The 11061-nt window shown below is 40.8% G+C and overlaps 1 long non-coding RNA gene across 1 annotated transcript in view; it reads left to right on the forward strand.

Annotated features, from left to right (window-relative positions):
* Nucleotides 1-3276, forward strand: part of LOC109298561 — a 12232-nt gene extending 8956 nt beyond the window's left edge. The window contains exon 3 of the long non-coding RNA XR_002097650.1: nt 3177-3276. This is a non-coding gene — a long non-coding RNA (uncharacterized LOC109298561). The remainder of the gene's footprint in view (nt 1-3176) is intronic.
* The last annotated feature ends 7785 nt before the right edge of the window (nt 3277-11061 follow it).

The raw sequence follows: 11061 nt of genomic DNA on the forward strand, positions 1-11061 counted from the left end.
TTTTCCTCCTAAGGTGGAGCCTTGTACCAACTTCTCTCTCTTGTCTCCTTACACACACCCTTTGCCTCAGCCCACCTCCTCCTGTATGATCTCCTCCAAGCCTTTCCACAAAATACATTTCCTTCAGCTGGCTTTCATACAGTAATCTCAAGAAATGCAATATCTGGTCTCACTTTGGGTCTTGATTTTAAGCAAAAAAAAAAAAAAAAAAAGCAAAACGAGTGATCTCCCAAGAGCAGTTTTCCTCTTTCCTTATGCTTTTTATTTTCTTTCCTTATTCTTATCCCTCTTGTGCAATCTATCATTTCATCTGTCAACTTTAGGCTCATTACAGGCTGTGAAAGACCTATTGCTTAGAAGCCCAGGATCAGCGATGAGTGCTATTGGGACAGGTAAAAGTGTCAGATTTCCTGATACAGGGAACACTGGTAGTGGGGTAGAATGCTTTCAAGGACTGCAATACTGGGTTGTCAGTAGGTGGGCACTGAGTGGTATTGGAGAGGAAAAACAAGGAATTAGTAAAGGCTTAGAACAAATACCACATTTACTCAAGTATAAGACAACCCTGATTATAAGATGACGTCCCAATAATTAGATTCCATATATGGAAAATCTATAAATTTGATATAATTTTTCGAGTATAGAATCTAATTAGTAGAGGTTTGTTTTGAATTTATCAGCCTCTCACTGTTATAAGAAGGAAAATACATCAGGGGGGTCAGGTAGTTCCTTTGCACTCTTCCCCACCTCCTCCAACTTCTACCTTCTGCAACCTCTTCCCTTGCCTTAGTGTCAGACCTTGCTCTTCCTGAGCACATGGAAAAAACTAACTGAAATAAACATAGCTGTAGTAATTTGCATAGACTTGTACCCATAGACTTCATTCATGCATAAGTAATGTATTTTGCCTTTTTTTAAACTGCTACAACTTTTAGCACAGGTACTCCGTAAACACAATTTACAAGCAGCACTTTGTTACCTACTGAGAGAAAGTACAAATTATGTATAGTAGTCTAAGGCCAAAAGGGTCATGACTCACCATATAGTTCATTGGGCTGGGCCCACCAGAGTCAACAGCATTTCAAGCCCTGACGGACCCCACAGTTCAACATTACTCAGTATGTGTTTGTACTCTAGATATCCCCTACAAAGGAGCCATGTGCTAATTAACCCTCACTCATGACTGGAACTGGGTCTTCTTTTCCTGAGTCCTGGGATCCTCCAAAAAAAGTATATGCAGATGAGGCATAGGGCAGCTTGGTCCAACTTGATTTCATGCAGAGCAGGGTCACACTAATCATAAGCAACAGTCTGAGAGGGGGGCCAACAGGATTCTGAGCAAGCTGTTTTGGGCTCCATTTCGTGATATTTAAAGCTGGTGAAAAACAGGAATCATTGGAAATGGGAAAGAAAGGTGCAGCCCAGCTGTGGGAATGAAGAGGATGTTGAAATGAGTACAAAGTAGTGGATCATCATGACTTGAAAAGACTTGTCGCTGAGGGGATCTGTGCTTAAGGGGCACTACCATATGTCTTACTCAGATGGGTTGCACTGAATATTTTATGTGGTTTCTCACCCTTGTATGCAAATGTAAGAAAGGAGGCTTTTCCCCCTGTGCTGTTTGGGGGGAAACTTGTCTTATATTTGAGTAAATACGGTAGTAATCAAACAAAATATAGGGAATTCAAATTAAATAAAAAGTGAAAAACAAGAATCAATCTCTTGGTGTTGGATGTTGTAATAGAAAGAGCTGAGCTTTTTAAAGAGATGAGATCACCACCATAAAATCTAAATGCACACGGGTGTACATGCACGCGTGCGTGTGTGTGTACACACACAAAGTATGTGAGAAAAATGCAGCAGAGAAGAAGTCGTGCCTGCCAATGGAAAGAGTTTTCATAATACTGAGATTGCAGGTAAGGTATACATACCAGCTAGGGCTTGTTTAGCAGTTCTGTTCTAAGACTGCATTTCGGAAGGAATGAGGATCAAGAAAGACAGATTGGAATTTAATGTGCAGAAGAAAAAAATGACGTTTTTCGTTTAGAAGTTTTTGCTGTAGGAGGTACATTTTAGGTACCCAGTCACTCATTGACTCGCAAGATTTATGTGTGTAATTCCTATTGATGTTAATAGGTGTAAACTCCTGTTCACTGATGGGACAAAAGCCCATTTTAGTCTCTAAATTAATGCTGGATTTTGTTTTGTTATCTGTTTAGTTTTCAAAATGTAATAGCAAGAATGATAAATTGCAGAATACTTTTAAGAAAATTCCCTGAGGCTGTTGTGAAGAAATTTAGTAACAAAGTACAGTATTTCATGAACAAATACATTTGAGTGTTATCATTCCTCTCATCTCAAGAAACTGAGTAATTTGGAAAAGAACCCAGGCTTTTAATCTTGTTTTGGAGGGCATTATAATTCAAGACTACTTGCTTTGATGCTAATACAGATCTCCAGATATTTTTGGCTAAATTGCCTTCTTTAAATGTTATTCCTTTTCCAGCATATAGACTAAATGGTTTTGCACAACAAAGAAATTTGCTGTATGTGCACATCCTAATGCTATTTGTAGTATAACTTAGAATATTATATTTGGGGGGAGGGGCTTGCATATTTTCAAATTGGGAAGAAAAATGGAAATCCTGTTTCAGGTTTTATAGATGATATGTCAAACTTGTATTTAAAATGTAAAGGTTTGGAGTTCACTTTGTGAAAGGCAGAAAGGGAACTGAGTTGTTCAATAAGATTTTTCGCTGGAGAAAATTGATGTCGCTCATTCAGGAGCTGTATCATGAGGGCATATTCTGTTCTTCAGCTTCCCTTTGGGGTTTGGATCTTATATAAATGGGAAAGGGAGTGCTCCACATTTATATAGCCAGTTACAGTAAGAAGAAACTGCAAAGTTCCCAAGCTAGGCAGACAAGGTGGGTTCTTTCCAGGGATCTTGACCATTGGCAAAAAAATGAAATTCAGGAGGAATTTAAAATCAGATTTAAAAGCAACTGCAAGAATAATATTCTGGGGGGATGAAATCAGGGTTTATCAAGTTTAACAAAAAAATACTGTGCGCATGTAGTCAGAGCTAAAGCTGTATTTAATCTCAGTGGAAAAAGCAATATGTAATTTAAATAATGCAGATATTTTACATAAAACTTCGTCATTCCTTGTCACAGGAGGAGGAAACACATGATGATGTTTCTGACATCCAAGCAGCAGCCCTATTGTCCACCTGGCGACCTAAAACCAGCTTTATGTCCAGCTCACCACTTTCAGATTCAGGCTGTAAGTATTATGTAACAAAAAATCTCCACAATTAGTTATTCTTTTCCTTTAAAGCAAAGTTACATAAATATTATTATAAAGAAATGATAGAAGTCCTGCTGGTTTTCACTTTCAGGCACTACATGTATTTCTTTACCTACTTAACATCTTCTACATCACACTGGGATTTTTGTATTTGGTAATGCATGTTTTTATCCATCAAGTCTGGAATAAAGAAAATTAACCTAATGTAATTTTGAATCCTGTCCAGTGGCAGCCTTAGCTTCACTGTGTCTGGTGGAGTTGGGCCTATTCAGGGTGCTATCAGCCTCACTTCTGGTATAACTGCCTTACAAAATACTTCTGAACATTTCCTCCTGCTCCCCACCTCTCTGGAACAGGTCAGATTGCACCATGTATCATATATTTTCAGAAAACATTTCTCAGGAATGAGATCATCACCCCTTTCATCCCCACAATGTCAATGTATGCAAGCTGCATACTGACTACACACTCAATAATGTGTACTCTGTGTACTTTTGTGAAACAAAATGCAATGGTTCAGTGCTAGTTGTACCTTTGACCCCTTATTTTTACCTATTTCAGCAGTTATGGTTCAGTGAAACAGTTTTGGTTACATGGAAAAGTACATGAATATTTTCCAGTCTTTCCTCCTTCCTTTAAACTGGTTACAGTACAAGGCTCCTTGCAGACTACTATAAATGCAATGCAATATTTTGGTTAAAAATGTTTGTTAAATATTGGCAGATTGGCATGTCCCAGAATATAAAACATGGCTATCTCTGTAGGGAGCTAGATGACATCTGTGTCTGTTGTTTGGTAAAGAGTGTAGCAAAACTTCAGGCTGAACCTGATCCTAGAATGTAATAATCAGTATCTGCATAGAATTGTCATTGTTCAGAGCACTTCAAACCAAATATGAAATTCTCAATGCATGGTAATGTCAGGCATGAAAAGTGATGATCAAAACTAAACCACAATACTATCAATCTAGAGAAAATCTACCAGTTCAGTCTACCTAGGTCTACTGCACCTGTACAGTTGAGTACTTGTATTTGTACAGCACAAGGAAACTCCCACGTTCAGACAGGGACCCTGAAATGGGAGCCTTGATCTGGTATCATTGACTGCCTTTTAGTTGCCATCTCAGCCAGTTTTTTCTTGCTTTCTCTTCCTTTTCCTATGGCACAGTGCAAATAAGAGAAATTTCCTCTCCGCTGGTTTTAGGCATAGAATATCTAATTTACTTCTTTATTCTGTCAGCTATTCTTGCATCTATCTTTGACTTTCTGAATACTTTAAAATGGGTAGCCAACCTCCAGCACAAGCGCCACAACTGGCACAGCAGTCTATGCATGTGACACATGACAGATTATGGAGGAGGCAGGCAGCATGGAGGCAGATAGGGCAGAAAGCAGGGCAGCAGATCAGGCAGGGGAGCACAGGGTAGGCAATAGAAAACAGAGCAGCACATCAGGTAAAGGAAGGGAATTGAAGGTATGAAGCTGATTTGTGGCACACCTGCCAAAAAAGTTGGCCTCCACTGCTTTAAAACAATGTTTAAACCATAAAAGTAAGATTCTGCTTAGTCACTTTTTCATCATCTAATGATAATTTCTGATATTACAGATCACTTTTTCCTAAAATAATACAAGTAAAAAAATATCATTAGAAAGGCTGCAAAATAACACCTTGCTAGTATCTTTTATTCAAGGATCTTACCGTACTTTACAAGCATTAATCAATTTAGCCTCACAACACCATTATGAAGTAGGTAATTATTATTTACATCCATGAGTAAGCTGAATCCCAGAAAGGGTAAATGACTCACTTGAGTCCGCATATTAGTCAGTGGGGATCTAGAAATAGAATTTAAGACTCCTCCCGCCTACTCTTTTAACCACAAGACAGTAGCCCCTCACAAGGGGTGCAATCAAAAATGAGTAAATGGTAGGTAAAATTCACAGATTCGGAATTGTGATTCAGCATAAGCTAATCCATACCTATTTTTGTATTTCTTTGCACATATTCATGCAGTCAGAAGCTGGCCTAAACTTTGGAAAAGATTCCTTTATTTGTGCAAATACAGGTTTTTATATATTCAGGTTATGCCTGGTATTTAGACTTCTGGATCTAAATCAGAGAAAGATCTGAATTTTTTTTACAGATAGGCATCCCCAATTGTTTAATTAAAACAACCTGGCTTAGAGTTAAAAGTGAACTGAAATGCTTTTTAAAGAGATTAATAGAAAAAATGTTTATAATCCAAGGCCATTAGCAGAATGCATGTGTGGACTTCAGTATATCATGGAACAGCATTTAAAACCCCCCAAGATTTGGACACAAAAATGATAGTTCCAGAGTCAGACTGACATTTTTGTGGAGAGCTGTACTTGCACAGTTGTACATTTTCTATCTAGTTTCAAGTTGATTATATATTTTACCTTTGAGAGCTCAAGCAAGAAACTGAAGCTTTTTTGTATATGTTTGAAAGGCAGTTGTAAAGGCAGTGATGTTATGCTCTGATTGCCAGATGAGGGAGTTAAGTAAATAATAAGATTTGAGAAGTATATTGTATTTAAATATACCTGATCAGTTATGGACAAAGAGGAGCAATAGCAAACTTATTTTGTGTTGCAAAGGGCATTATTGATACACAAAGTAAAGTGACTCATCACATACTATAAATGAACGTGTACATTGAGAGTATTATGGATTAGCCTCACATATAAATCATACAGCATTGTTGGTTTAAAGTTGTTAGATTAATTGGTAATATTATTAACCTTTGTCATTATATTATTAAACTCTTTATATATAACAATACCAGGGACCTAAATGTAACAGGAGTCTAGTCTAGTCACTTATATCATGGGTAATATTGTTGCCTTTGAAGATGAGGAGTATATGTATTATTACTCCTATGTTAATTAAACAAGTTTTGCCCCCAGATAATAGAAGAAAACAGTATTAGCAACTAACATTTTGGTAGCATTCATGAATTTCAAGAATGTAAGTAAGCAGCGGGCTGCCAGGCTTTGGGAACAGGTAGTAGGATAAAGGCTGTGGACAGCTGTAACATTACACCATTTTAAAAGAAAAGGGGAGCTTGCAGTTCAGCAACATATATCAGTTGGACCAATGGAACTGTTTCATCTGTCCACTGCTGTAGCTGGATAAGGCACCTAAGCCACTGTGGCCACTTGTACATTTGATGAAATTGCCCTTTTTAGCTGTTCAGTTGCCCTTTAATGGCAGTTTAATTGCATCACACATTACACATGCAGCAGTGTATTGCAATTTAATTTCATCACACTTTATACATGCTGGAGCGTATTGCAATGTAATTACCTTGTTACATAGCAAATGAAAACACATCCTGATCTATTACCTAACAAATTGCAGTGATACATCCATCCCTGAGCCCACCTGGGCTTCCAGCTCCCCGTGCACCATTCCCACCTCCTTCAGCCACTAGCACACCCAGCTTATCCCTGGGACAGCACAAGGCAGTGGCAGGAGGACAGCTGGGTATACTGGCAGCTGGAGAAGGTGGCAGGGATGGTACACAGTGTGCTGGAAGCTTGGGGAAAATGGGGCTTGGTAGCCTTTCAGGGCCCCATGCACCTACTGCCTTCTCCAGCTGCCACACACCTAGCCACCCTCCTGCTATTTTCCCACTCTGGCCCAGGAGCAAACTAGCCTATTCATAGGTGGTCCCAGGTGGCTGGAAGGTGGTGGGGACAGTGCACAGGGTCCTGGAAGCTCTGGTAGGGAAGGGAAAACAAGCAGTGTTTTTTTTCCTTTCCCAGAAGAGCCTGGCCACGGCTGAGGCGTGAGCTGCCAGCAGCATCTGAGCTGTGGGGGGCCCAGTTCTTCCCTCTGTGGTGGTGACATCCCTTGGGGCCACCTGGGTGGGTTGATAGTAGGCAGCACTCAGCTGCTCCGCCTGGATGGCCCGGGGGGCTGCTGCTGCTGCTATGGAGGGAAGGACCAGGGCCCCCTGCAGCTCAGGGCTCACTGGCAGCTCAACTCCTGCCCGTGGGCAGGCTCTGCCAGAAAAAAAAAAAAAAGGAACAGGCCCCTCTCAGTAACAGTGACGGAAGCCCCTAAATTGAAATGGTGGGTTTGTAATCATCATAATTAAAAATGCACTGTTTCAATTTAAGGGAACTAAACCTTCCTCCTGTGTACTAGTGGCCTGTAACTTTAAACCTAAATGAAACCGATTTAAAGTTAAAATGATTTAACTTCCACTTAGAATAGAATAAACAGTAGGTCTGTGTGACGCTTCAGTCACTGATTCGGTTCGGAGGAGATTCAGCCCAATTTGGCAGCCGAATCCCCAAATCTGAACTGAATCAGGAGACCCATTAATCTCTCCAAATCAAATCAGAAACCTCCAATTCAGTTCAGAGGGATTTGATGATTTGGCCATAGACACAGCTTTATATTTTTTTTCTACATACCTCAGGGTACCAGACAGCTCATGAACGCTGAGATGGTGGGGCAGATGGAGCATCCCATGGGAGTGCGGGGGGTCCACTTCCTGGTCCACTGCGAGTGCACAGGGGACCCCCCCCCGCGCCCCAGCTCGATGACTGCTGCCTCCTGTGTCAGGGGGGCAGCCGGGGTCCCCCTGTGGCCAATTCCCATACTTCCAGTTCACTTCCAGGTCTACTGCCAAGCATGCAGGGGGTCTCCCCACATTCCTGTGGGACGCTCCATCTGCCCCACCATCTCAGCGTTCACAAGCTGCACCTGGTACCTCGAGGTATATAGAAAAAATATATAAAGCTGTGTCTATGGCTGAATCACTGATTCTCCGAATCAGAATCGAATCTTCAGATTTGGATTCGGCCGAATCGAATCGGGGCAGTGATCCAAATCAGCGAACCAAATCGCTGTCCCATGAATCAGACCGAATCCAAATCGAATACGGCCCACTTTGCACACCCCTAATAAACAGGTAAAACAGAACAGATCATACATAAACACTTTAAAATTTGAGTCCTTTAGCTTTTTGTCTACACCCAGCAACCTTATTCACTTTTAACAGCAAAGTCCCATTTTAGTGCTTATGTGATTGTAAAGTCCTAGGTTTTTTAGTGAAGATCAAGTGTATTCTAGTCAAAATAGATCTAAGCATTTTAAAAGCTTTTATTTATACTCAGTACATCTGCCATTTTGAGTGGGATGCATGTATTAGTACCTGAAATTTGCCTAATGCTGTTTGGGTTTCAGCAAATCTTTTAGCTACTCAGAACATGCCTAACAGGAGGAGAGATCCCCACCTGTTTGTCCAGTAGCCTCCTAGTTTGGGCACTTGCTCAAGAAGTGGGAGACTGGGGTGCTCCTCTCCTTAGCTTAAGGGGGTTTGAACTCATCTCTCTCACTTCCCAGAAGAGTTGCCCAACTGACACACTTGGTTAAGCTAGGCTGGGCTGTGCCAGCCAGTCTGGATCATCTTCCAGTCCTTCTGTTGAAATTGAATGCAAGAGCCGTGGAGTCAGAAGGAGAGCAAACAAGGGGGAATGTGACTGTAGCTCTAGGCGTTGCATATACATAAATAAAAGGACCCAAACCCACCTTTTTAATATAGTGCCTTTTTCACTGGGCTACTATGTCAGGCTCCTTCATGCTTTAAATTATGAATCCCATGTTAACAGTAAGGCCAATTCAGGGCTTCAGGGAATAAAATTAGCATCACCGAACTTCAAGAGAGAGGCAGGATTCCAAGTATAGATCCCTCTTCTGTACTTCCTATTAGCTTCTCTCCTCCTGCATAATGTGCTAGCTGTTGGTTAAGATGCACTTAAGTGACTCCAGAGTGTACAGACCAAAATATATTCCCCTTATGGGTGCACAAACCTATTTTTAGGCGAGGTAATGCATGCATCAGTGCCTTTTTGGTGCCTATTAGAATTCAGGTGCTAGTGAAGAGATTTTCATGTCAAAAGGTCACTGTAATGGAAGGCAATGTTTTTTTCCCACCATTTGGAGGTAGAGTGGGGAAAGTTTGAACTGCTGCTCTCTAAGATTTACCTGTTGTATGAATCAACAGCAGAATTCATTTTCCAGAGCTAATTGGAAAAATATATTTTTCCAGCTACAAGCTCTCCAAATAAAAAATTAAGAGCAACTGCTTAATGAGAGAAATGATCTTATTTTGATCATCAGGAATACCTACACAGTACACATCATATGGGAAAGATTCCTTTCTTAGGATGTAATCATGGCTGAGGGCTAGTTGCCAATTGAGTTTATCTTGGTATTTTAGAATTTTAGGCAGCTATTTTTCCCAAGGCAAGTTAAGCAAATCCTTGCTTTTGAGCATCTCAAATTATATGGAAAAATGTTTTTATTGTTGCCAGATGATAAAATACTCCCTTTAAAAATCTCAAATCTATGCCCATTTGTCAAGAGTCTGGCATCAGGCTAGCTAAATTGCTATCACTGTTCATGGTTACCTGAACTGGGCTGGCTACTGTGGCCAGACTAGGAGTTTAAGCAGCAGCCCTTTCAGTGCCCAGCAGGCTACTCAGCAAGACAGATACCTCTTTGTCTAAGCTTGGGCTTCTGATTTCCTATAAATGATTTCCTCAGTCCTACCTATGTGTTCCTAGTGTCCTTGGGTCTGCTTGTTGGTTCCTGGTTTCCTGTCCTATCCTAGTTCCTGCCCAGCTGTCACTTACTCCAGACTCCAACCAAGACGACTCCTGCTCTAGACTGCCTTGCTGGCTCTTTGACCCCTTGTGCTCCACACCACTGTTTTCAGTCAGTGAGCTCCTGACTTGTAGTTTAGTTAAGCAGTGGCCCATGTCTTCATCCCTTTTGGCAATAGCTCCCTGCTCCAGACCTCTTTGCAAACGACATTGATTCAAATTCTTGCCCCCTGTTCTTGCCCACCCCTTGGTCTGTGGTTCTGCTGAGGGTGGCCACCTATGTCCTGGGCCCACAGAGATATCAGTCTTCTGCTCCTGGCTTCAGCCTGGACTCTTTCTCCCCTAGCCTTTCTTCTTCCTGATCCCCTGGGCTATGGTCCCCTAGGATCAAGCCCTGGCTGCAGATGTCCTAGTCATGGCCCTGACACTGTTTTTCTCATTGTATTCATTTTTAAAGGAAAACATAGACACAAAAGTATTTCCAATGTTTTAATTTCTCTTTAAATTCTGCAAAAGCCTTTTAGTCCTGTTTTCTAAGATGGTGGTGTAAGGCAGTGGAGAGTTTGGTCTGTCCCCTTTATTCCATTTCATTCTGAAGGAATGCAGAATTTTATTGTTATTATTAGGGTTTTTTCCCTAGCTTTTGCTGGCTCCTCTCCCTCTTAAAAGTAACTGCTATTATGCATTCTTTATCTTTGGCTAGTCAATAAACTTCCTGCAGAATTGGTCTTTCACCTGTAGCAAAACTCACCTCCACCAGGCCAGGAACTGTATGCCCAAAGTCATTTCAATATTTTTTAAGGACAGTGAAATATTCTGAGAGAAATTCACACAAGAATCTCTTTTGGTAATTGCCAGGGAGTAATAGAGAGTAAATCAGCTACTTTGTTCACCTCCATAGCACAAATTTCATGAACTTTTAATTTCAAGAAGTGATATTATCAGTTCTAATTTGAAATTTTGACAGTGAAATCTGATTCGAGGTTTCCTTCTCCCAGGTTTCCCACAACATTTAATGAAACTGACAATGGGTGTCACCTCACATTGCCTATGGCTAATTTATCTCCTTGTTTGGTCAGGCACAGAAGATTAGACTTCACTTTTGAGAGAC

Source organism: Gavialis gangeticus, unplaced genomic scaffold (genome assembly GCF_001723915.1).
Source record: "Gavialis gangeticus isolate Ggan-Ray unplaced genomic scaffold, GavGan_comp1, whole genome shotgun sequence".
Lineage (NCBI taxonomy): Eukaryota > Metazoa > Chordata > Crocodylia > Gavialidae > Gavialis > Gavialis gangeticus.